The 21,128-nt window shown below is 43.2% G+C and overlaps 15 non-coding genes across 15 annotated transcripts; all 15 read right to left on the reverse strand.

Annotated features, from left to right (window-relative positions):
* Window positions 1–5: 5 nt before the first annotated feature.
* On the reverse strand, window positions 6–127 carry TRNAL-CAA (transfer RNA leucine (anticodon CAA)). Its single transcript has 2 exons — window positions 90–127; window positions 6–51 (listed from the first exon to the last, which is right to left on the reverse strand). It is a non-coding gene; the product is annotated as a tRNA-Leu (tRNA).
* Window positions 128–194: 67 nt separating this feature from the next.
* TRNAL-CAA (transfer RNA leucine (anticodon CAA)) lies at window positions 195–316 on the reverse strand. The gene is made up of 2 exons: window positions 279–316; window positions 195–240 (listed from the first exon to the last, which is right to left on the reverse strand). It is a non-coding gene; the product is annotated as a tRNA-Leu (tRNA).
* A 1,766-nt stretch (window positions 317–2,082) lies between these two features.
* On the reverse strand, window positions 2,083–2,204 carry TRNAL-CAA (transfer RNA leucine (anticodon CAA)). The gene is made up of 2 exons: window positions 2,167–2,204; window positions 2,083–2,128 (listed from the first exon to the last, which is right to left on the reverse strand). It is a non-coding gene; the product is annotated as a tRNA-Leu (tRNA).
* A 1,577-nt stretch (window positions 2,205–3,781) lies between these two features.
* TRNAL-CAA (transfer RNA leucine (anticodon CAA)) lies at window positions 3,782–3,903 on the reverse strand. Its single transcript has 2 exons — window positions 3,866–3,903; window positions 3,782–3,827 (listed from the first exon to the last, which is right to left on the reverse strand). It is a non-coding gene; the product is annotated as a tRNA-Leu (tRNA).
* An 822-nt stretch (window positions 3,904–4,725) lies between these two features.
* TRNAL-CAA (transfer RNA leucine (anticodon CAA)) lies at window positions 4,726–4,847 on the reverse strand. Its single transcript has 2 exons — window positions 4,810–4,847; window positions 4,726–4,771 (listed from the first exon to the last, which is right to left on the reverse strand). It is a non-coding gene; the product is annotated as a tRNA-Leu (tRNA).
* Window positions 4,848–5,103: 256 nt separating this feature from the next.
* TRNAL-CAA (transfer RNA leucine (anticodon CAA)) lies at window positions 5,104–5,225 on the reverse strand. The gene is made up of 2 exons: window positions 5,188–5,225; window positions 5,104–5,149 (listed from the first exon to the last, which is right to left on the reverse strand). It is a non-coding gene; the product is annotated as a tRNA-Leu (tRNA).
* Window positions 5,226–13,781: 8,556 nt separating this feature from the next.
* Window positions 13,782–13,903, reverse strand: TRNAL-CAA (transfer RNA leucine (anticodon CAA)). Its single transcript has 2 exons — window positions 13,866–13,903; window positions 13,782–13,827 (listed from the first exon to the last, which is right to left on the reverse strand). It is a non-coding gene; the product is annotated as a tRNA-Leu (tRNA).
* A 634-nt stretch (window positions 13,904–14,537) lies between these two features.
* TRNAL-CAA (transfer RNA leucine (anticodon CAA)) lies at window positions 14,538–14,659 on the reverse strand. Its single transcript has 2 exons — window positions 14,622–14,659; window positions 14,538–14,583 (listed from the first exon to the last, which is right to left on the reverse strand). It is a non-coding gene; the product is annotated as a tRNA-Leu (tRNA).
* Window positions 14,660–15,670: 1,011 nt separating this feature from the next.
* Window positions 15,671–15,792, reverse strand: TRNAL-CAA (transfer RNA leucine (anticodon CAA)). The gene is made up of 2 exons: window positions 15,755–15,792; window positions 15,671–15,716 (listed from the first exon to the last, which is right to left on the reverse strand). It is a non-coding gene; the product is annotated as a tRNA-Leu (tRNA).
* Window positions 15,793–16,426: 634 nt separating this feature from the next.
* Window positions 16,427–16,548, reverse strand: TRNAL-CAA (transfer RNA leucine (anticodon CAA)). The gene is made up of 2 exons: window positions 16,511–16,548; window positions 16,427–16,472 (listed from the first exon to the last, which is right to left on the reverse strand). It is a non-coding gene; the product is annotated as a tRNA-Leu (tRNA).
* Window positions 16,549–17,748: 1,200 nt separating this feature from the next.
* Window positions 17,749–17,870, reverse strand: TRNAL-CAA (transfer RNA leucine (anticodon CAA)). Its single transcript has 2 exons — window positions 17,833–17,870; window positions 17,749–17,794 (listed from the first exon to the last, which is right to left on the reverse strand). It is a non-coding gene; the product is annotated as a tRNA-Leu (tRNA).
* A 256-nt stretch (window positions 17,871–18,126) lies between these two features.
* Window positions 18,127–18,248, reverse strand: TRNAL-CAA (transfer RNA leucine (anticodon CAA)). The gene is made up of 2 exons: window positions 18,211–18,248; window positions 18,127–18,172 (listed from the first exon to the last, which is right to left on the reverse strand). It is a non-coding gene; the product is annotated as a tRNA-Leu (tRNA).
* An 822-nt stretch (window positions 18,249–19,070) lies between these two features.
* Window positions 19,071–19,192, reverse strand: TRNAL-CAA (transfer RNA leucine (anticodon CAA)). The gene is made up of 2 exons: window positions 19,155–19,192; window positions 19,071–19,116 (listed from the first exon to the last, which is right to left on the reverse strand). It is a non-coding gene; the product is annotated as a tRNA-Leu (tRNA).
* A 256-nt stretch (window positions 19,193–19,448) lies between these two features.
* On the reverse strand, window positions 19,449–19,570 carry TRNAL-CAA (transfer RNA leucine (anticodon CAA)). The gene is made up of 2 exons: window positions 19,533–19,570; window positions 19,449–19,494 (listed from the first exon to the last, which is right to left on the reverse strand). It is a non-coding gene; the product is annotated as a tRNA-Leu (tRNA).
* Window positions 19,571–20,770: 1,200 nt separating this feature from the next.
* Window positions 20,771–20,892, reverse strand: TRNAL-CAA (transfer RNA leucine (anticodon CAA)). The gene is made up of 2 exons: window positions 20,855–20,892; window positions 20,771–20,816 (listed from the first exon to the last, which is right to left on the reverse strand). It is a non-coding gene; the product is annotated as a tRNA-Leu (tRNA).
* Window positions 20,893–21,128: the final 236 nt, after the last annotated feature.

The raw sequence follows: 21,128 nt of genomic DNA on the forward strand, positions 1-21,128 counted from the left end.
TATCGTGTCAGAAGTGGGATTCGAACCCACGCCCTCATACGAGGACCAGAAAACACACATTCCCGTTTTGAACGAAGGAAAGTAAGCCCCTTGAGTCTGGCGCCTTAGACCGCTCGGCCATCCTGACGTGGTCTCTTGTAATTTGGACGATTTATAAATTACATCTCTTCTAGTTAATTTCACAAAACATATCGTGTCAGAAGTGGGATTCGAACCCACGCCCTCATACGAGGACCAGAAAACACAGATTCACGTTGTGAACGAAGGAAAGTAAGCCCCTTGAGTCTGGCGCCTTAGACCGCTCGGCTATCCTGACGTGGTCTATTGTAATTTGGACGTTTTATAAATTACATCTCTTGCAGTTAATTTATTAAAATATGTCGTGTCAGAAGTGGGATTCGAACCCACGCCCTCATACGAGGACCAGAAAACACAGATTCACGTTGTGAACGAAGGAAACTAACCCCCTTAAGTCTGGCGCTTTAGACCGCTGGGCCCTCCTAACGCGGTCTCTTTTAATTTTGACGTTTGATAAATTACATCTCTTCTAGTTAATTTATTAAAACATATCGTGTCAGAAGTGGGATTCGAACCCACGCCTTTTTACGAGGACCAGAAAACACAGATTCACGTTGTGAACGAAGGAAACTAGGCCCCTTGATTCTGGCGCCTTAGACCGCTCGGCTATCCTGACGTGGTCTATTGTAATTTGGACGTTTTATAAATTACATCTCTTGCAGTTAATTTATTAAAACATATCGTGTCAGAAGTGGGATTTGAACCCTTGCCCTCAAACGAGGACCAGAATACACGGATTCACGTTGTGAACGGAAGAACTAAGCCCCTTAAATCTGGCGCCTTAGTTCGCTCGGCAATACTGACGTGGTCTATTGTAATTTGGACGTTTTATAAATTACATCTCTTGCAGTTAATTTATTAAATTATATCGTGTCAGAAGTGGGCTTCGAACCCACGCCCTCATACGAGGACCAGAAAACACAGATTCACGTTGTAAACGAAGGAAACTAACCCCCTTGAGTCTGGCGCCTTAGACCGCTCGGCCATCCTGACGTAGCGTATTGTAATTTGGACGTTTTATAAATTACATCTCTTCCAGTTAATTTATTAAAATATATCGTGTCAGAAGTGGGATTCGAACCCACGCCCTCATGCGAGGACTAGAAAACACACATTCACGTTGTGAACGAAGGAAACTAACCCCCTTGAGTCTGGCGCCTTAGACCGCTCGGCCATCCTGACGTGGTCTCTTGTAATTTGGACGATTTATAAATTACATCTCTTCTAGTTAATTTCATAAAACATATCGTGTCAGAAGTGGGATTTGAACCATTGCCCTCAAACGAGGACCAGAATACACGGATTCACGTTGTGAACGAAAGAACTAAGCCCCTTAAGTCTGGCGCCTTAGACCGCTCGGCCATCCTGACGTGGTCTCTTGTAATTTGGACGATTTATAAATTACACCTCTTCTAGTTAATTTCATAAAACATATCGTGTTAGAAGTGGGATTCGAACCCACGCCCTTATACGAGGACCAGAAAACACAGATTCACGTTGTGAACGAAGGAAACTAAGCCCCTTGAGTCTGGCGCCTTAGACCGCTCGGCCATCCTGACGTGGTCTATTGTAATTTGGACGTTTTATAAATTACATCTCTTGCAGTTAATTTATTAAAATATATCGTGTCAGAAGTGTGATTCGAACCCACGCCCTCATACGAGGACCAGAAAACACACATTCCCGTTTTGAACGAAGGAAAGTAAGCCCCTTGAGTCTGGCGCCTTAGACCGCTCGGCCATCCTGACGTGGTCTCTTGTAATTTGGACGATTTATAAATTACATCTCTTCTAGTTAATTTCATAAAACATATCGTGTCAGAAGTGGGATTCGAACCCACGCCCTCATACGAGGACCAGAAAACAAAGATTCACGTTGTGAATGAAGGAAACTAACCCCCTTAAGTCTGGCGCCTTAGACCGCTGGGCCCTCCTAACGTGGTCTCTTTTAATTTTGACGTTTTATAAATTACATCTCTTCTAGTTAATTTATTAAAACATATCGTGTCAGAAGTGGGATTCGAACCCACGCCCTCATACGAGGACCAGAAAACACAGATTCGCGTTGTGAACGAAAGAAAGTAAGCCCCTTGAGTCTGGCGCCTTAGACCGCTCGGCCATCCTGACGTGGTCTCTTGTATTTTGGACGTTTTATAAATTACATTTCTTCCAGTTAATTTATTAATACATATCGTGTCAGAAGTGGGATTCGAACCCACGCCCTCATGCGAGGACTAGATAACACACATTCACGTTGTGAACGAAGGAAACTAACCCCCTTGAGTCTGGCGCCTTAGACCGCTCGGCCATCCTGACGTGGTCTTTTGTAATTTGGACGATTTATAAATTACATCTCTTCTAGTTAATTTCATAAAACATATCGTGTCAGAAGTGGGATTTGAACCATTGCCCTCAAACGAGGACCAGAATACACGGATTCACGTTGTGAACGAAAGAACTAAGCCCCTTAAGTCTGGCGCCTTAGACCGCTCGGCCATCCTGACGTGGTCTCTTGTAATTTGGACGATTTATAAATTACACCTCTTCTAGTTAATTTCATAAAACATATCGTGTTAGAAGTGGGATTCGAACCCACGCCCTTATACGAGGACCAGAAAACACAGATTCACGTTGTGAACGAAGGAAACTAAGCCCCTTGAGTCTGGCGCCTTAGACCGCTCGGCCATCCTGACGTGGTCTATTGTAATTTGGACGTTTTATAAATTACATCTCTTGCAGTTAATTTATTAAAATATATCGTGTCAGAAGTGGGATTCGAACCCACGCCCTCATACGAGGACCAGAAAACACAGATTCACGTTGTGAACGAAGGAAACTAAGCCCCTTGAGTCTGGCTCCTTAGACCGCTCGGCTATCCTGACGTGGTCTATTGTAATTTGGACGTTTTATAAATTACATCTCTTCTAGTTAATTTATTAAAATATATCGTGTCAGAAGTGGGATTCGAACCCACGCCCTCATACGAGGACCAGAAAACACACATTCCCGTTTTGAACGAAGGAAAGTAAGCCCCTTGAGTCTGGCACCTTAGACCGCTCGGCCATCCAGACGTGGTCTTTGTAATTTGGACGTTTTATAAATTACATCTCTTCCAGTTAATTTCATAAAACATATCGTGTCAGAAGTGGGATTCGAACCCACGCCCTTATACGAGGACCAGAAAACACAGATTCACGTTGTGAACGAAGGAAACTAAGCCCCTTGAGTCTGGCGCCTTAGACCGCTCGGCCATCTTGACGTGGTCTATTGTAATTTGGACGTTTTATAAATTACATCTCTTGCAGTTAATTTATTAAAATATATCGTGTCAGAAGTGTGATTCGAACCCACGCCCTCATACGAGGACCAGAAAACACACATTCCCGTTTTGAACGAAGGAAAGTAAGCCCCTTGAGTCTGGCGCCTTAGACCGCTCGGCCATCCTGACGTGGTCTCTTGTAATTTGGACGATTTATAAATTACATCTCTTCTAGTTAATTTCATAAAACATATCGTGTCAGAAGTGGGATTCGAACCCACGCCCTCATACGAGGACCAGAAAACAAAGATTCACGTTGTGAATGAAGGAAACTAACCCCCTTAAGTCTGGCGCCTTAGACCGCTGGGCCCTCCTAACGTGGTCTCTTTTAATTTTGACGTTTTATAAATTACATCTCTTCTAGTTAATTTATTAAAACATATCGTGTCAGAAGTGGGATTCGAACCCACGCCCTCATACGAGGACCAGAAAACACAGATTCGCGTTGTGAACGAAAGAAAGTAAGCCCCTTGAGTCTGGCGCCTTAGACCGCTCGGCCATCCTGACGTGGTCTCTTGTATTTTGGACGTTTTATAAATTACATTTCTTCCAGTTAATTTATTAAAACATTTCGTGTCAGAAGTGGGATTCGAACCGACGCCCTCATGCGAGGACTAGATAACACACATTCACGTTGTGAACGAAGGAAACTAACCCCCTTGAGTCTGGCGCCTTAGACCGCTCGGCCATCCTGACGTGGTCTTTTGTAATTTGGACGATTTATAAATTACATCTCTTCTAGTTAATTTCATAAAACATATCGTGTCAGAAGTGGGATTTGAACCATTGCCCTCAAACGAGGACCAGAATACACGGATTCACGTTGTGAACGATCGAACTAAGCCCCTTAAGTCTGGCGCCTTAGACCGCTCGGCCATCCTGACGTGGTCTCTTGTAATTTGGACGATTTATAAATTACACCTCTTCTAGTTAATTTCATAAAACATATCGTGTTAGAAGTGGGATTCGAACCCACGCCCTTATACGAGGAACAGAAAACACAGATTCACGTTGTGAACGAAGGAAACTAAGCCCCTTGAGTCTGGCGCCTTAGACCGCTCGGCCATCCTGACGTGGTCTATTGTAATTTGGACGTTTTATAAATTACATCTCTTGCAGTTAATTTATTAAAATATATCGTGTCAGAAGTGGGATTCGAACCCACGCCCTCATACGAGGACCAGAAAACACAGATTCACGTTGTGAACGAAGGAAACTAAGCCCCTTGAGTCTGGCTCCTTAGACCGCTCGGCTATCCTGACGTGGTCTATTGTAATTTGGACGTTTTATAAATTACATCTCTTCTAGTTAATTTATTAAAACATATCGTGTCAGAAGTGGGATTCGAACCCACGCCCTCATACGAGGACCAGAAAACACAGATTCGCGTTGTGAACGAAAGAAAGTAAGCCCCTTGAGTCTGGCGCCTTAGACCGCTCGGCCATCCTGACGTGGTCTCTTGTATTTTGGACGTTTTATAAATTACATTTCTTCCAGTTAATTTATTAAAACATATCGTGTCAGAAGTGGGATTCGAACCCACGCCCTCATACGAGGACCAGAAAACACAGATTCACGTTGTGAACGAAGGAAACTAACCCCCTTGATTCTGGCGCCTTAGACCACTCGGCCATCCTGACGTGGTCTATTGTAATTTGGACGTTTTATAAATTACATCTCTTCCAGTTAATTTATTAAAATATATCGTGTCAGAAGTGGGATTTGAACCCACGCCCTCATACGAGGACCAGAAAACACAGATTCACGTTGTGAACGAAGGAAACTAAGCCCCTTGAGTCTGGCGCCTTAGACCGCTCGGCTATCCTGACGTGGTCTATTGTAATTTGGACGTTTTATAAATTACATCTCTTGTAGTTAATTTATTAAAATATATCGTGTCAGAAGTGGGATTCGAACCCACGCCCTCATACGAGGAACAGACAACATAGATTCACGTTGTGAACGAAGGAAACTAACCCCCTTAAGTCTGGCGCTTTAGACCGCTGGGCCCTCCTAACGTGGTCTCTTTTAATTTTGACGTTTGATAAATTACATCTCTTCTAGTTAATTTATTAAAACATATCGTGTCAGAAGTGGGATTCGAACCCACGCCCTTATACGAGGACCAGAAAACACAGATTCACGTTGTGAACGAAGAAAACTAGGCCCCTTGATTCTGGCGCCTTAGACCGCTCGGCCATCCTGACGTGGTCTGTTGTAATTTGGACGATTTATAAATTACATCTCTTCTAGTTAATTTCATAAAACATATCGTGTCAGAAGTGGGATTTGAACCCTTGCCCTCAAACGAGGACCAGAATACACGGATTCACGTTGTGAACGAAAGAACTAAGCCCCTTAAGTCTGGCGCCTTAGACCGCTCGGCAATACTGACGTGGTCTATTGTAATTTGGACGTTTTATAAATTACATCTCTTGCAGTTAATTTATTAAATTATATCGTGTCAGAAGTGGGCTTCGAACCCACGCCCTCATACGAGGACCAGAAAACACAGATTCACGTTGTGAACGAAGGAAACTAACCCCCTTGAGTCTGGCGCCTTAGACCGCTCGGCCATACTGACGTAGTGTATTGTAATTTGGACGTTTTATAAATTACATCTCTTCCAGTTAATTTATTAAAATATATCGTGTCAGAAGTGGGATTCGAACCCACGCCCTCATACGAGGACCAGAAAACACACATTCCCGTTTTGAACGAAGGAAAGTAAGCCCCTTGAGTCTGGCACCTTAGACCGCTCGGCCATCCAGACGTGGTCTTTGTAATTTGGACGTTTTATAAATTACATCTCTTCCAGTTAATTTCATAAACATATCGTGTCAGAAGTGGGATTCGAACCCACGCCCTTATACGAGGACCAGAAAACACAGATTCACGTTGTGAACGAAGGAAAGTAAGCCCCTTGAGTTTGGCGCCTTAGACCGCTCGGCCATCCTGACATGGTCTATTGTAATTTGGACGTTTTATAAATTACATCTCTTGCAGTTAATTTATTAAAATGTATCGTGTCAGAAGTGTGATTCGAACCCACGCCCTCATACGAGGACCAGAAAACACACATTCCCGTTTTGAACGAAGGAAAGTAAGCCCCTTGAGTCTGGCACCTTAGACCGCTCGGCCATCCTGACGTGGTCTTTTTTAATTTGGACGATTTATAAATTACATCTCTTCTAGTTAATTTCATAAAACATATCGTGTCAGAAGTTAGATTTGAACCCTTGCCCTCAAACGAGGACCAGAATACACGGATTCACGTTGGGAACGAAAGAACTAAGCCCCTTAAGTCTGGTGCCTTAGACCGCTCGGCCATCCTGACGTGGTCTATTGTAATTTGCACGTTTAATAAATTACATCTCTTGCAGTTGATTTATTAAAATATATCGTGTCAGAAGTGGGATTCGAACCCACGCCCTTATACGAGGACCAGAAAACACAGATTCACGTTGTGAACGAAGGAAAGTAAGCCCCTTGAGTTTGGCGCCTTAGACCGCTCGACCATCCTGACGTGGTCTATTGTAATTTGGACGTTTTATAAATTACATCTCTTGCAGTTAATTTATTAAAATGTATCGTGTCAGAAGTGGGATTCGAACCCACGCCCTCATACGAGGACCAGACAACATAGATTCACGTTGTGAACGAAGGAAACTAACCCCCTTAAGTCTGGCGCCTTAGACCGCTCGGCTATCCTGACGTGGTCTATTGTAATTTGGACGTTTTATAAATTACATCTCTTGTAGTTAATTTATTAAAATATATCGTGTCAGAAGTGGGATTCGAACCCACGCCCTCATACGAGGACCAGACAACATAGATTCACGTTGTGAACGAAGGAAACTAACCCCCTTAAGTCTGGCGCTTTAGACCGCTGGGCCCTCCTAACGTGGTCTCTTTTAATTTTGACGTTTGATAAATTACATCTCTTCTAGTTAATTTATTAAAACATATCGTGTCAGAAGTGGGATTCGAACCCACGCCCTTATACGAGGACCAGAAAACACAGATTCACGTTGTGAACGAAGAAAACTAGGCCCCTTGATTCTGGCGCCTTAGACCGCTCGGCCATCCTGACGTGGTCTGTTGTAATTTGGACGATTTATAAATTACATCTCTTCTAGTTAATTTCATAAAACATATCGTGTCAGAAGTGGGATTTGAACCCTTGCCCTCAAACGAGGACCAGAATACACGGATTCACGTTGTGAACGAAAGAACTAAGCCCCTTAAGTCTGGCGCCTTAGACCGCTCGGCAATACTGACGTGGTCTATTGTAATTTGGACGTTTTATAAATTACATCTCTTGCAGTTAATTTATTAAATTATATCGTGTCAGAAGTGGGCTTCGAACCCACGCCCTCATACGAGGACCAGAAAACACAGATTCACGTTGTGAACGAAGGAAACTAACCCCCTTGAGTCTGGCGCCTTAGACCGCTCGGCCATACTGACGTAGTGTATTGTTATTTGGACGTTTTATAAATTACATCTCTTCCAGTTAATTTATTAAAATATATCGTGTCAGAAGTGGGATTCGAACCCACGCCCTCATACGAGGACCAGAAAACACACATTCCCGTTTTGAACGAAGGAAAGTAAGCCCCTTGAGTCTGGCACCTTAGACCGCTCGGCCATCCAGACGTGGTCTTTGTAATTTGGACGTTTTATAAATTACATCTCTTCCAGTTAATTTCATAAAACATATCGTGTCAGAAGTGGGATTCGAACCCACGCCCTTATGCGAGGACCAGAAAACACAGATTCACGTTGTGAACGAAGGAAAGTAAGCCCCTTGAGTTTGGCGCCTTAGACCGCTCGGCCATCCTGACGTGGTCTATTGTAATTTGGACGTTTTATAAATTACATCTCTTGCAGTTAATTTATTAAAATGTATCGTGTCAGAAGTGTGATTCGAACCCACGCCCTCATACGAGGACCAGAAAACACACATTCCCGTTTTGAACGAAGGAAAGTAAGCCCCTTGAGTCTGGCACCTTAGACCGCTCGGCCATCCTGACGTGGTCTTTTTTAATTTGGACGATTTATAAATTACATCTCTTCTAGTTAATTTCATAAAACATATCGTGTCAGAAGTGAGATTTGAACCCTTGCCCTCAAACGAGGACCAGAATACACGGATTCACGTTGGGAACGAAAGAACTAAGCCCCTTAAGTCTGGTGCCTTAGACCGCTCGGCCATCCTGACGTGGTCTATTGTAATTTGCACGTTTAATAAATTACATCTCTTGCAGTTGATTTATTAAAATATATCGTGTCAGAAGTTGGATTCGAACCCACGCCCTTATACGAGGACCAGAAAACACAGATTCACGTTGTGAACGAAGGAAAGTAAGCCCCTTGAGTTTGGCGCCTTAGACCGCTCGACCATCCTGACGTGGTCTATTGTAATTTGGACGTTTTATAAATTACATCTCTTGCAGTTAATTTATTAAAATGTATCGTGTCAGAAGTGGGATTCGAACCCACGCCCTCATACGAGGACCAGACAACATAGATTCACGTTGTGAACGAAGGAAACTAACCCCCTTAAGTCTGGCGCTTTAGACCGCTGGGCCCTCCTAACGTGGTCTCTTTTAATTTTGACGTTTGATAAATTACATCTCTTCTAGTTAATTTATTAAAACATATCGTGTCAGAAGTGGGATTCGAACCCACGCCCTTATACGAGGACCAGAAAACACAGATTCACGTTGTGAACGAAGAAAACTAGGCCCTTTGATTCTGGCGCCTTAGACCGCTCGGCCATCCTGACGTGGTCTGTTGTAATTTGGACGATTTATAAATTACATCTCTTCTAGTTAATTTCATAAAACATATCGTGTCAGAAGTGGGATTTGAACCCTTGCCCTCAAACGAGGACCAGAATACACGGATTCACGTTGTGAACGAAAGAACTAAGCCCCTTAAGTCTGGCGCCTTAGACCGCTCGGCAATACTGACGTGGTCTATTGTAATTTGGACGTTTTATAAATTACATCTCTTGCAGTTAATTTATTAAATTATATCGTGTCAGAAGTGGGCTTCGAACCCACGCCCTCATACGAGGACCAGAAAACACAGATTCACGTTGTGAACGAAGGAAACTAACCCCCTTGAGTCTGGCGCCTTAGACCGCTCGGCCATCCTGACGTAGTGTATTGTAATTTGGACGTTTTATAAATTACATCTCTTCCAGTTAATTTATTAAAATATATCGTGTCAGAAGTGGGATTCGAACCCACGCCCTCATACGAGGACCAGAAAACACACATTCCCGTTTTGAACGAAGGAAAGTAAGCCCCTTGAGTCTGGCACCTTAGACCGCTCGGCCATCCAGACGTGGTCTTTGTAATTTGGACGTTTTATAAATTACATCTCTTCCAGTTAATTTCATAAAACATATCGTGTCAGAAGTGGGATTCGAACCCACGCCCTTATACGAGGACCAGAAAACACAGATTCACGTTGTGAACGAAGGAAAGTAAGCCCCTTGAGTTTGGCGCCTTAGACCGCTCGGCCATCCTGACGTGGTCTATTGTAATTTGGACGTTTTATAAATTACATCTCTTGCAGTTAATTTATTAAAATGTATCGTGTCAGAAGTGTGATTCGAACCCACGCCCTCATACGAGGACCAGAAAACACACATTCCCGTTTTGAACGAAGGAAAGTAAGCCCCTTGAGTCTGGCACCTTAGACCGCTCGGCCATCCTGACGTGGTCTTTTTTAATTTGGACGATTTATAAATTACATCTCTTCTAGTTAATTTCATAAAACATATCGTGTCAGAAGTGAGATTTGAACCCTTGCCCTCAAACGAGGACCAGAATACACGGATTCACGTTGGGAACGAAAGAACTAAGCCCCTTAAGTCTGGTGCCTTAGACCGCTCGGCCATCCTGACGTGGTCTATTGTAATTTGCACGTTTTATAAATTACATCTCTTGCAGTTGATTTATTAAAATATATCGTGTCAGAAGTGGGATTCGAACCCACGCCCTTATACGAGGACCAGAAAACACAGATTCACGTTGTGAACGAAGGAAAGTAAGCCCCTTGAGTTTGGCGCCTTAGACCGCTCGACCATCCTGACGTGGTCTATTGTAATTTGGACGTTTTATAAATTACATCTCTTGCAGTTAATTTATTAAAATGTATCGTGTCAGAAGTGGGATTCGAACCCACGCCCTCATACGAGGACCAGACAACATAGATTCACGTTGTGAACGAAGGAAACTAACCCCCTTAAGTCTGGCGCTTTAGACCGCTGGGCCCTCCTAACGTGGTCTCTTTTAATTTTGACGTTTGATAAATTACATCTCTTCTAGTTAATTTATTAAAACATATCGTGTCAGAAGTGGGATTCGAACCCACGCCCTTATACGAGGACCAGAAAACACAGATTCACGTTGTGAACGAAGAAAACTAGGCCCTTTGATTCTGGCGCCTTAGACCGCTCGGCCATCCTGACGTGGTCTGTTGTAATTTGGACGATTTATAAATTACATCTCTTCTAGTTAATTTCATAAAACATATCGTGTCAGAAGTGGGATTTGAACCCTTGCCCTCAAACGAGGACCAGAATACACGGATTCACGTTGTGAACGAAAGAACTAAGCCCCTTAAGTCTGGCGCCTTAGACCGCTCGGCAATACTGACGTGGTCTATTGTAATTTGGACGTTTTATAAATTACATCTCTTGCAGTTAATTTATTAAATTATATCGTGTCAGAAGTGGGCTTCGAACCCACGCCCTCATACGAGGACCAGAAAACACAGATTCACGTTGTGAACGAAGGAAACTAACCCCCTTGAGTCTGGCGCCTTAGACCGCTCGGCCATACTGACGTAGTGTATTGTAATTTGGACGTTTTATAAATTACATCTCTTCCAGTTAATTTATTAAAATATATCGTGTCAGAAGTGGGATTCGAACCCACGCCCTCATACGAGGACCAGAAAACACACATTCCCGTTTTGAACGAAGGAAAGTAAGCCCCTTGAGTCTGGCACCTTAGACCGCTCGGCCATCCAGACGTGGTCTTTGTAATTTGGACGTTTTATAAATTACATCTCTTCCAGTTAATTTCATAAAACATATCGTGTCAGAAGTGGGATTCGAACCCACGCCCTTATACGAGGACCAGAAAACACAGATTCACGTTGTGAACGAAGGAAAGTAAGCCCCTTGAGTTTGGCGCCTTAGACCGCTCGGCCATCCTGACGTGGTCTATTGTAATTTGGACGTTTTATAAATTACATCTCTTGCAGTTAATTTATTAAAATGTATCGTGTCAGAAGTGTGATTCGAACCCACGCCCTCATACGAGGACCAGAAAACACACATTCCCGTTTTGAACGAAGGAAAGTAAGCCCCTTGAGTCTGGCACCTTAGACCGCTCGGCCATCCTGACGTGGTCTTTTTTAATTTGGACGATTTATAAATTACATCTCTTCTAGTTAATTTCATAAAACATATCGTGTCAGAAGTGAGATTTGAACCCTTGCCCTCAAACGAGGACCAGAATACACGGATTCACGTTGGGAACGAAAGAACTAAGCCCCTTAAGTCTGGTGCCTTAGACCGCTCGGCCATCCTGACGTGGTCTATTGTAATTTGCACGTTTTATAAATTACATCTCTTGCAGTTGATTTATTAAAATATATCGTGTCAGAAGTGGGATTCGAACCCACGCCCTTATACGAGGACCAGAAAACACAGATTCACGTTGTGAACGAAGGAAAGTAAGCCCCTTGAGTTTGGCGCCTTAGACCGCTCGACCATCCTGACGTGGTCTATTGTAATTTGGACGTTTTATAAATTACATCTCTTGCAGTTAATTTATTAAAATGTATCGTGTCAGAAGTAGGATTCGAACCCACGCCCTCATACGAGGACCAGACAACATAGATTCACGTTGTGAACGAAGGAAACTAACCCCCTTAAGTCTGGCGCTTTAGACCGCTGGGCCCTCCTAACGTGGTCTCTTTTAATTTTGACGTTTGATAAATTACATCTCTTCTAGTTAATTTATTAAAACATATCGTGTCAGAAGTGGGATTCGAACCCACGCCCTTATACGAGGACCAGAAAACACAGATTCACGTTGTGAACGAAGAAAACTAGGCCCTTTGATTCTGGCGCCTTAGACCGCTCGGCCATCCTGACGTGGTCTGTTGTAATTTGGACGATTTATAAATTACATCTCTTCTAGTTAATTTCATAAAACATATCGTGTCAGAAGTGGGATTTGAACCCTTGCCCTCAAACGAGGACCAGAATACACGGATTCACGTTGTGAACGAAAGAACTAAGCCCCTTAAGTCTGGCGCCTTAGACCGCTCGGCAATACTGACGTGGTCTATTGTAATTTGGACGTTTTATAAATTACATCTCTTGCAGTTAATTTATTAAATTATATCGTGTCAGAAGTGGGCTTCGAACCCACGCCCTCATACGAGGACCAGAAAACACAGATTCACGTTGTGAACGAAGGAAACTAACCCCCTTGAGTCTGGCGCCTTAGACCGCTCGGCCATCCTGACGTAGTGTATTGTAATTTGGACGTTTTATAAATTACATCTCTTCCAGTTAATTTATTAAAATATATCGTGTCAGAAGTGGGATTCGAACCCACGCCCTCATACGAGGACCAGAAAACACACATTCCCGTTTTGAACGAAGGAAAGTAAGCCCCTTGAGTCTGGCACCTTAGACCGCTCGGCCATCCAGACGTGGCCTTTGTAATTTGGACGTTTTATAAATTACATCTCTTCCAGTTAATTTCATAAAACATATCGTGTCAGAAGTGGGCTTCGAACCCACGCCCTCATACGAGGACCAGAAAACACAGATTCACGTTGTGAACGAAGGAAAGTAAGCCCCTTGAGTTTGGCGCCTTAGACCGCTCGGCCATCCTGACGTGGTCTATTGTAATTTGGACGTTTTATAAATTACATCTCTTGCAGTTAATTTATTAAAATGTATCGTGTCAGAAGTGTGATTCGAACCCACGCCCTCATACGAGGACCAGAAAACACACATTCCCGTTTTGAACGAAGGAAAGTAAGCCCCTTGAGTCTGGCACCTTAGACCGCTCGGCCATCCTGACGTGGTCTTTTTTAATTTGGACGATTTATAAATTACATCTCTTCTAGTTAATTTCATAAAACATATCGTGTCAGAAGTGAGATTTGAACCCTTGCCCTCAAACGAGGACCAGAATACACGGATTCACGTTGTGAACGAAAGAACTAAGCCCCTTAAGTCTGGCGCCTTAGACTGCTCGGCCATCCTGACGTGGTCTATTGTAATTTGCACGTTTTATAAATTACATCTCTTCCAGTTAATTTATTAAAATATATCGTGTCAGAAGTGGGATTCGAACCCACGCCCTCATACGAGGACCAGAAAACACAGATTCACGTTGTGAACGAAGGAAACTAAGCCCCTTGAGTCTGGCGCCTTAGACCGCTCGGCTATCCTGACGTGGTCTTTTTTAATTTGGACGTTTTATAAATTACATCTCTTCCAGTTAATTTCATAAAACATATCGTGTCAGAAGTGGGCTTCGAACCCACGCCCTCATACGAGGACCAGAAAACACAGATTCACGTTGTGAACGAAGGAAAGTAAGCCCCTTGAGTTTGGCGCCTTAGACCGCTCGACCATCCTGACGTGGTCTATTGTAATTTGGACGTTTTATAAATTACATCTCTTGCAGTTAATTTATTAAAATGTATCGTGTCAGAAGTGGGATTCGAACCCACGCCCTAATACGAGGACCAGAAAACACAGATTCGCGTTGTGAACGAAAGAAAGTAAGCCCCTTGAGTCTGGCGCCTTAGACCGCTCGGCCATCCTGACGTGGTCTCTTGTATTTTGGACGTTTTATAAATTACATTTCTTCCTGTTAATTTATTAAAACATATCGTGTCAGAAGTGGGATTCGAACCCACGCCCTCATACGAGGACCAGAAAACACAGATTCACGTTGTGAACGAAGGAAAGTAACCCCCTTGATTCTGGCGCCTTAGACCACTCGGCCATCCTGACGTGGTCTATTGTAATTTGGACGTTTTATAAATTACATCTCTTCCAGTTAATTTATTAAAATATATCGTGTCAGAAGTGGGATTCGAACCCACGCCCTCATACGAGGACCAGAAAACACAGATTCACGTTGTGAACGAAGGAAACTAAGCCCCTTGAGTCTGGCGCCTTAGACCGCTCGGCTATCCTGACGTGGTCTATTGTAATTTGGACGTTTTATAAATTACATCTCTTGTAGTTAATTTATTAAAATATATCGTGTCAGAAGTGGGATTCGAACCCACGCCCTCATACGAGGACCAGACAACATAGATTCACGTTGTGAACGAAGGAAACTAACCCCCTTAAGTCTGGCGCTTTAGACCGCTGGGCCCTCCTAACGTGGTCTATTTTAATTTTGACGTTTGATAAATTACATCTCTTCTAGTTAATTTATTAAAACATATCGTGTCAGAAGTGGGATTCGAACCCACGCCCTTATACGAGGACCAGAAAACACAGATTCACGTTGTGAACGAAGAAAACTAGGCCCCTTGATTCTGGCGCCTTAGACCGCTCGGCCATCCTGACGTGGTCTTTTTTAATTTGGACGATTTATAAATTACATCTCTTCTAGTTAATTTCATAAAACATATCGTGTCAGAAGTGAGATTTGAACCCTTGCCCTCAAACGAGGACCAGAATACACGGATTCACGTTGTGAACGAAAGAACTAAGCCCCTTAAGTCTGGCGCCTTAGACCGCTCGGCCATCCTGACGTGGTCTATTGTAATTTGCACGTTTTATAAATTACATCTCTTGCAGTTGATTTATTAAAATATATCGTGTCAGAAGTGGGATTCGAACCCACGCCCTTATACGAGGACCAGAAAACACAGATTCACGTTGTGAACGAAGGAAAGTAAGCCCCTTGAGTCTGGCGCCTTAGACCGCTCGGCCATCCTGACGTGGTCTCTTGTATTTTGGACGTTTTATAAATTACATTTCTTCCAGTTAATTTATTAAAACATATCGTGTCAGAAGTGGGATTCGAACCCACGCCCTCATACGAGGACCAGAAAACACAGATTCACGTTGTGAACGAAGGAAAGTAACCCCCTTGATTCTGGCGCCTTAGACCACTCGGCCATCCTGACGTGGTCTATTGTAATTTGGACGTTTTATAAATTACATCTCTTCCAGTTAATTTATTAAAATATATCGTGTCAGAAGTGGGATTCGAACCCACGCCCTCATACGAGGACCAGAAAACACAGATTCACGTTGTGAACGAAGGAAACTAAGCCCCTTGAGTCTGGCGCCTTAGACCGCTCGGCTATCCTGACGTGGTCTATTGTAATTTGGACGTTTTATAAATTACATCTCTTGTAGTTAATTTATTAAAATATATCGTGTCAGAAGTGGGATTCGAACCCACGCCCTCATACGAGGACCAGACAACATAGATTCACGTTGTGAACGAAGGAAACTAACCCCCTTAAGTCTGGCGCTTTAGACCGCTGGGCCCTCCTAACGTGGTCTATTTTAATTTTGACGTTTGATAAATTACATCTCTTCTAGTTAATTTATTAAAACATATCGTGTCAGAAGTGGGATTCGAACCCACGCCCTTATACGAGGACCAGAAAACACAGATTCACGTTGTGAACGAAGAAAACTTGGCCCCTTGATTCTGGCGCCTTAGACCGCTCGGCCATCCTGACGTGGTCTGTTTTAATTTGGACGATTTATAAATTACATCTCTTCCAGTTAATTTCATAAAACATATCGTGTCAGAAGTGGGCTTCGAACCCACGCCCTCATACGAGGACCAGAAAGCACAGATTCACGTTGTGAACGAAGGAAAGTAAGCCCCTTGAGTTTGGCGCCTTAGACCGCTCGACCATCCTGACGTGGTCTATTGTAATTTAGACGTTTTATAAATTACATCTCTTGCAGTTAATTTATTAAAATGTATCGTGTCAGAAGTGGGATTCGAACCCACGCCCTCATACGAGGACCAGAAAACACAGATTCGCGTTGTGAACGAAAGAAAGTAAGCCCCTTGAGTCTGGCGCCTTAGACCGCTCGGCCATCCTGACGTGGTCTCTTGTATTTTGGACGTTTTATAAATTACATTTCTTCCAGTTAATTTATTAAAACATATCGTGTCAGAAGTGGGATTCGAACCCACGCCCTCATACGAGGACCAGAAAACACAGATTCACGTTGTGAACGAAGGAAAGTAGCCCCCTTGATTCTGGCGCCTTAGACCACTCGGCCATCCTGACGTGGTCTATTGTAATTTGGACGTTTTATAAATTACATCTCTTCCAGTTAATTTATTAAAATATATCGTGTCAGAAGTGGGATTCGAACCCACGCCCTCATACGAGGACCAGAAAACACAGATTGACGTTGTGAACGAAGGAAACTAAGCCCCTTGAGTCTGGCGACTTAGACCGCTCGGCTATCCTGACGTGGTCTATTGTAATTTGGACGTTTTATAAATTACATCTCTTGTAGTTAATTTATTAAAATATATCGTGTCAGAAGTGGGATTCGAACCCACGCCCTCATACGAGGACCAGACAACATAGATTCACGTTGTGAACGAAGGAAACTAACCCCCTTAAGTCTGGCGCTTTAGACCGCTGGGCCCTCCTAACGTGGTCTATTTTAATTTTGACGTTTGATAAATTACATCTCTTCTAGTTAATTTATTAAAACATATCGTGTCAGAAGTGGGATTCGAACCCACGCCCTTATACGAGGACCAGAAAACACAGATTCACGTTGTGAACGAAGAAAACTAGGCCCCTTGATTCTGGCGCCTTAGACCGCTCGGCCATCCTGACGTGGTCTTTTTAAATTTGGACGATTTATAAATTACATCTCTTCTAGTTAATTTCATAAAACATATCGTGTCAGAAGTGAGATTTGAACCCTTGCCCTCAAACGAGGACCAGAATACACGGATTCACGTTGTGAACGAAAGAACTAAGCCCCTTAAGTCTGGCGCCTTAGACCGCTCGGCCATCCTGACGTGGTCTATTGTAATTTGCACGTTTTATAAATTACATCTCTTGCAGTTGATTTATTAAAATATATCGTGTCAGAAGTGGGATTCGAACCCACGCCCTTATACGAGGACCAGAAAACACAGATTCACGTTGTGAACGAAGGAAAGTAAGCCCCTTGAGTTTGGCGCCTTAGACCGCTCGACCATCCTGACGTGGTCTATTGTAATTTGGACGTTTTATAAATTACATCTCTTGCAGTTAATTTATTAAAATGTATCGTGTCAGAAGTGGGATTCGAACCCACGCCCTCATACGAGGACCAGAAAACACAGATTCGCGTTGTGAACGAAAGAAAGTAAGCCCCTTGAGTCTGGCGCCTTAGACCGCTCGGCCATCCTGACGTGGTCTCTTGTATTTTGGACGTTTTATAAATTACATTTCTTCCAGTTAATTTATTAAAACATATCGTGTCAGAAGTGGGATTCGAACCCACGCCCTCATACGAGGACCAGAAAACACAGATTCACGTTGTGAACGAAGGAAAGTAACCCCCTTGATTCTGGCGCCTTAGACCACTCGGCCATCCTGACGTGGTCTATTGTAATTTGGACGTTTTATAAATTACATCTCTTCCAGTTAATTTATTAAAATATATCGTGTCAGAAGTGGGATTCGAACCCACGCCCTCATACGAGGACCAGAAAACACAGATTCACGTTGTGAACGAAGGAAACTAAGCCCCTTGAGTCTGGCGCCTTAGACCGCTCGGCTATCCTGACGTGGTCTATTGTAATTTGGACGTTTTATAAATTATATCTCTTGTAGTTAATTTATTAAAATATATCGTGTCAGAAGTGGGATTCGAACCCACGCCCTCATACGAGGACCAGACAACATAGATTCACGTTGTGAACGAAGGAAACTAACCCCCTTAAGTCTGGCGCTTTAGACCGCTGGGCCCTCCTAACGTGGTCTATTTTAATTTTGACGTTTGATAAATTACATCTCTTCTAGTTAATTTATTAAAACATATCGTGTCAGAAGTGGGATTCGAACCCACGCCCTTATACGAGGACCAGAAAACACAGATTCACGTTGTGAACGAAGAAAACTAGGCCCCTTGATTCTGGCGCCTTAGACCGCTCGGCCATCCTGACGTGGTCTTTTTAAATTTGGACGATTTATAAATTACATCTCTTCTAGTTAATTTCATAAAACATATCGTGTCAGAAGTGAGATTTGAACCCTTGCCCTCAAACGAGGACCAGAATACACGGATTCACGTTGTGAACGAAAGAACTAAGCCCCTTAAGTCTGGCGCCTTAGACCGCTCGGCCATCCTGACGTGGTCTATTGTAATTTGCACGTTTTATAAATTACATCTCTTGCAGTTGATTTATTAAAATATATCGTGTCAGAAGTGGGATTCGAACCCACGCCCTTATACGAGGACCAGAAAACACAGATTCACGTTGTGAACGAAGGAAAGTAAGCCCCTTGAGTTTGGCGCCTTAGACCGCTCGACCATCCTGACGTGGTCTATTGTAATTTGGACGTTTTATAAATTACATCTCTTGCAGTTAATTTATTAAAATGTATCGTGTCAGAAGTGGGATTCGAACCCACGCCCTCATACGAGGACCAGAAAACACAGATTCGCGTTGTGAACGAAAGAAAGTAAGCCCCTTGAGTCTGGCGCCTTAGACCGCTCGGCCATCCTGACGTGGTCTCTTGTATTTTGGACGTTTTATAAATTACATTTCTTCCAGTTAATTTATTAAAACATATCGTGTCAGAAGTGGGATTCGAACCCACGCCCTCATACGAGGACCAGAAAACACAGATTCACGTTGTGAACGAAGGAAAGTAACCCCCTTGATTCTGGCGCCTTAGACCACTCGGCCATCCTGACGTGGTCTATTGTAATTTGGACGTTTTATAAATTACATCTCTTCCAGTTAATTTATTAAAATATATCGTGTCAGAAGTGGGATTCGAACCCACGCCCTCATACGAGGACCAGAAAACACAGATTCACGTTGTGAACGAAGGGAACTAAGCCCCTTGAGTCTGGCGCCTTAGACCGCTCGGCTATCCTGACGTGGTCTATTGTAATTTGGACGTTTTATAAATTATATCTCTTGTAGTTAATTTATTAAAATATATCGTGTCAGAAGTGGGATTCGAACCCACGCCCTCATACGAGGACCAGACAACATAGATTCACGTTGTGAACGAAGGAAACTAACCCCCTTAAGTCTGGCGCTTTAGACCGCTGGGCCCTCCTAACGTGGTCTATTTTAATTTTGACGTTTGATAAATTACATCTCTTCTAGTTAATTTATTAAAACATATCGTGTCAGAAGTGGGATTCGAACCCACGCCCTTATACGAGGACCAGAAAACACAGATTCACGTTGTGAACGAAGAAAACTTGGCCCCTTGATTCTGGCGCCTTAGACCGCTCGGCCATCCTGACGTGGTCTGTTTTAATTTGGACGATTTATAAATTACATCTCTTCTAGTTAATTTCATAAAACATATCGTGTCAGAAGTGGGATTTGAACCCTTGCCCTCAAACGAGGACCAGAATACACGGATTCACGTTGTGAACGAAAGAACTAAGCCCCTTAAGTCTGGCGCCTTAGACCGCTCGGCAATACTGACGTGGTCTATTGTAATTTGGACGTTTTATAAATTACATCTCTTGCAGTTAATTTATTAAATTATATCGTGTCAGAAGTGGGCTTCGAACCCACGCCCTCATACGAGGACCAGAAAACACAGATTCACGTTGTGAACGAAGCAAACTAACCCCCTTGAGTCTGGCGCCTTAGACCGCTCGGCCATCCTGACGTAGTGTATTGTAATTTGGACGTTTTATAAATTACATCTCTTCCAGTTAATTTATTAAAATATATCGTGTCAGAAGTGGGATTCGAACCCACGCCCTCATACGAGGACCAGAAAACACACATTCCCGTTTTGAACGAAGGAAAGTAAGCCCCTTGAGTCTGGCACCTTAGACCGCTCGGCCATCCAGACGTGGTCTTTTGTAATTTGGACGTTTTATAAATTACATCTCTTCCAGTTAATTTCATAAAACATATCGTGTCAGAAGTGGGATTCGAACCCACGCCCTTATACGAGGACCAGAAAACACAGATTCACGTTGTGAACGAAGGAAAGTAAGCCCCTTGAGTTTGGCGCCTTAGACCGCTCGGCCATCCTGACGTGGTCTATTGTAATTTGGACGTTTTATAAATTACATCTCTTGCAGTTAATTTATTAAAATGTATCGTGTCAGAAGTGGGATTCGAACCCACGCCCTCATACGAGGACCAGAAAACACACATTCCCGTTTTGAACGAAGGAAAGTAAGCCCCTTGAGTCTGGCACCTTAGACCGCTCGGCCATCCTGACGTGGTCTTTTGTAATTTGGACGATTTATAAATTACATCTCTTCTAGTTAATTTCATAAAACATATCGTGTCAGAAGTGAGATTTGAACCCTTGCCCTCAAACGAGGACCAGAATACACGGATTCACGTTGTGAACGAAAGAACTAAGCCCCTTAAATCTGGCGCCTTAGACCGCTCGGCCATCCTGACGTGGTCTATTGTAATTTGGACGTTTTATAAATTACATCTCTTGCAGTT

This window comes from Phalangium opilio, unplaced genomic scaffold (assembly GCF_054372755.1).
Source record: "Phalangium opilio isolate 3A_F unplaced genomic scaffold, DU_Popi_V2 ptg000098l_1, whole genome shotgun sequence".
NCBI lineage: Eukaryota > Metazoa > Arthropoda > Arachnida > Opiliones > Phalangiidae > Phalangium > Phalangium opilio.